This window comes from Hyaena hyaena, unplaced genomic scaffold (assembly GCF_003009895.1).
Source record: "Hyaena hyaena isolate Hyena2069 unplaced genomic scaffold, ASM300989v1 scaffold_2, whole genome shotgun sequence".
NCBI lineage: Eukaryota > Metazoa > Chordata > Mammalia > Carnivora > Hyaenidae > Hyaena > Hyaena hyaena.
This window is the reverse complement of record NW_024080634.1, coordinates 3,417,615-3,421,702: the sequence shown is the minus strand read 5'-3', so window position 1 is coordinate 3,421,702 and position 4,088 is coordinate 3,417,615. Positions and strand designations below refer to the sequence as shown.

The 4,088-nt window shown below is 43.2% G+C and overlaps 1 pseudogene; it reads left to right on the top strand.

Annotated features, from left to right (window-relative positions):
• The first annotated feature begins 387 nt into the window (after positions 1–387).
• On the top strand, positions 388–658 carry LOC120229988 (annotated as a pseudogene).
• Positions 659–4,088: the final 3,430 nt, after the last annotated feature.

The following is a 4,088-nucleotide window of genomic DNA, read 5'->3' as shown; positions in this document are numbered from 1 at the left end:
CATCAGCATTCCACGCAGAGAACAGGGGAGGACAAAGGACAAAGTGCCTGCCAATGTATTCCCTTCACTCCACCTTTTTTTTCTGTCTTCTTTTAAAGAGCTTTCCTGGAAGCCCAATCTCACCACATCTACTTTCCTCTCATTAGCCAGAACTGCCGTAGAGTGTAGGGTGCCGTAGGGTCACCTCAGGCTAAAAATATAGAATTTTGGCTAGATCCATTTCAATCCTAAAAAAAAAAAAGACTCCACACTTTCCACTGTTTCTCTAGCAGACCTCTTGGCCAATATTGCTAAGGCAATACGCATTCTTTAAGATTAGAAGAGCCAGCTTTCCGAGTCATTGGCCATGTATGTTCAGGTGGCCTGAGCCCGTGGTCTTCTGCTGAGATGTTTCAAAGTCTTACTTAAAATGTTTGGATTCCCATGAAGCCCTATTATATCCAAGTTTATGAGGAGATTTGGGGAGGAATGGGATTGATGGGCTTTATTGCTTTTAAAATCAAGACTGCTGATAAAAGACGTAAAGCTTTAATTGAGAGACTCGGGAAGAACAGATCCCCCTACTTCTCCACCATGTTGGCCCTTCCTTTCTAAAGAAGCAAAGCTTTGAAAGCTTTAAGTCATGCACCTGCTCATGGTCACCATTAACCAGCTTTACCTGGAGTGCATGTCAGATGGAGAGTCAGCCTGGCTGTAAATGTCAGGCCAGCTCAGTGAGATGGGAATGAGCGTTGCTGTACACTAGTATAAAGGCCATCTTCTTTGTGCCATCAATACATGCACCTCTGGGAGGCACCACTGCCTGTGCCCATGTTCCTTTGTCAGCTCCCCCTGCGTGCCCGTCCTACTCTGAATAGATCTTTGTAACATAGCAGGTACAGTTAGAATCTCATGGAACCTTCTCATCATTAGAAAACCTAAGGAATCAAAGAACAAATATCTCAATTATCATAGGAGTTGGGGATCAGATCTAGGCACTCACACTTCTGACATTCAATAAATATTTGTTGGGGCACCTGGGTGGCTCAGTTGGTTGAGCATCTGACTTTGGCTCAGGTCATGATCTCGCGGTTTGTGGGTTCAAGCCCTGCATCGGGTTCTGTGCTGACAGCTCAGAGCCTGAAGCCTGCTTCGGCTTCTGCGTCTCCCTCTCTGCCCCTCCCCGACTCGTGCTCTGTCTCGCTCTCTTTCAAAAATAAATACATGTAAAATTTTTTAAATAAATAAATAAATATTTGTTAAGCAGGAAAAAAAAAGATTAGAAGAGCTGCATGGGTAATATTACTGGAATGTTTCTATGCATGTGAAGTGTGGTTATGTCACAGAGAAATTTCTCCTTATCGTCTTAAGGGAAACACCAAACTTCTTCAGAACAACTGATTCATTCCACAAGGAGAAGCATCCAAGGCTTTCATCTGCCAAAACAATCCAACTATCAAAATGTATCCACCAATTTCCCCAGCCAGTCCTCAAGGATCTGGAATTTCACAAAGGGGACAGTAACAATTCCATCCAGAACTCTTTGCACCACTATATGTAGGAGCTAGAAAGACCCCTCTTTTTCTTCTTTCTTCTTTGGAAGAAGACCCCTCTTCTTTCAAGAAGGAAAAAAGGAGTTTATGCTTCCAAGGAAACAAGATGCTTTTAAATCAGTTTACATTTGTACCCGGTGGGCTGACCCCAATGTCTGGGTTAATAAGGCTGAGTGGTAGCATCTTGCATTCGGGTGGTACATTTGTTCTGATTGATGAGCCAATATTTATACATTATTTTTTTTAATTTTTTTTTAATGTTTTATTTATTTCTAGGAGAGAGAGACAGCGTGAGCAGGGGAGGGTCAGAGAGAGAGGGAGTCACAGACTGAAACAGGCTCCAGGCTCTGGGCTGGCAGTCAGCACAGAGCCTGACGCGGGGCTCGAACCCACCAACCGCGAGATCATGACCTAAGCGAAGGTCGGACGCTTACCCGACTAAGCCACCCGGGTGCCCCTATTTATACGTTATTATTAACTGGAGTCCATCATTTACACATTCTTTGTGTAGTACATTCTATGGGTTTGGACAAATGTATATGTGCTGCTGAAGGAGCATAGGCTTGGACAAATGTATAATGACATATATCCACCATTATAGTATCATACAGAGTAGTTCAACTGCCCTAAAAATCTGTGCTCCATCAGACTCCTCCCTCCCCCAAACCCTTGACCACCATTTTACTGTCTTCCTAGTTTTGCTTTTTCCAGAATGTCATACAGTTGGAGTCATACAGCATGTAACCTCGGATTGACTTTCTTGACTTAGCAATACGCATTTAAGTTTTTTCCATGTCTTTTCATGGCTTGAGAGCTAATTTCTTCTTACCGCTGGCTATGTTCTACTGTCTGTATGCCCCACAGTTTACTTATCCATTCAACTACTGAAGGATATCTTGCTTGCTTTTCCTCTTGGCAATTAGGAATAAAGCTGCTATAAACACCCGTGTGCAGGTTATTGTGTGGACATAAGTTTTCGGCTTCTCTGGGGAAACACCAAGGAGGGTAATTTCTGGGTTATATGGTAAGGGTATAGTTGTTTTATAAGAAACTGTCAAACTGACTTCCAAAACTGCTGTACCATTTTGCAGTGCAATCAGCAAAGAATGAGAGTTTCTATCGCTCCACATTCTGGTCAGCACTTGGTGCCGTCAATGTCAGTAGTTTTTAACTTGTTCACCCAATAAATATTTAATCTGCACCTAATTAATGCCATACACAGAGACAGTCTCTTAAGTTGCTTAGAGTTGAGAATACCTGTAGCTTTAAAGTGGAAAGTTTTGAAAAGTTCCGCATCTTTTTGATCAATAGTTCTTAAACTCTAGTTGGCATCTGAATCACTTGGAGAGCTTGTTAAAACATAGATTGTAACGGGCAAAGGAGGGAGGCAGGGCTCACCTCCAGAGTTTCTGATTCAGTACTTCTGGGATGGGACCCAAGAATTTGTGTTTCTAACAAGTTTCTGGATGCTGCTGCTGCTGTTGGTCCAGGGACCACACCTGGAGAATCGCTGCTTCTCGGGTGGAAGAAAAATATCAAATGGGATTGCCACACCTGCCTTGGGCATCAAAAAACACCAGACAGGACAACTACAACTTCCATACTTATTAGGCTCCGTTTTAGGACTTCTGAGACACACCCAACCCAAGGCAAAGTTCATAGGAGCTATGTTTTGTCTGCTCTTAAAAGATCTCAAGCCTCTCTGAAGGGGCTTAGTTTAAATCCTGCAGGAGAACAGAACAGAAAGCCATTTGTTAAGTACATTGTCGCTGTCTAAGGGAGCAGCTCTATAGCGGGGAAGCCTAGCATGAAGATTCCTTCTGGAACATCAGGCAGATGTTGTTGTCGGAGGCTGTGCTAATGCATTTTGATGAGCATGACTCATGTTTTTTTTTGCAGCAGCAGATGCCTCCTCATGTAGAGCTTGTGCTGAGCTACCAAATACCAGGTGACCCCAAGAACCTGATTGTTTATGATTTACTTCTCAAAAGCAATGTCATCTGCAGGACAGACTTACTACCCCAAGAGTCAGGCCATTCCAGAGCTACTTCTTTGGTTCTACCTTTACAAGTTACATTAAATACAGCCTCTTTTGCACCTTTGTCCTAGGAACCAGCTGCTACCCCAAGGCAATGTTGCCCTAAGAAGGACACTAGCTGTCATTACTATGTTGTTTGCCAGCATCTGCTGGACCTGACTGTGCCACATGTCTTCTCCTTAGTCTTCCCAAAGGCCTCTTCTTGTTAACAGCACCATCCCCAACTTACAGATGAAGATACTGAGGTTGAAGTTCAGTGCAGTTGAGACACTTGCTTCAGGTCATGCAGCTACTAAATGGCAGAGGCAGAATTCAAACTCAGTCAAGCTAATATTACAGACTCTCATATAGAAGGGTAGATATGAGCAGAGCTACTAAAATATGGACCTCAAAGACAGGAGATAAAGTCTAGAATCAAGAACAAAGACTTTGTGATACCTACGTCCAGTTGGAAGTGTCTCCACCTTCCAATTATCATGGAGCTGTATTCATACCCCATAAGCAGCACTTCTTTTGGA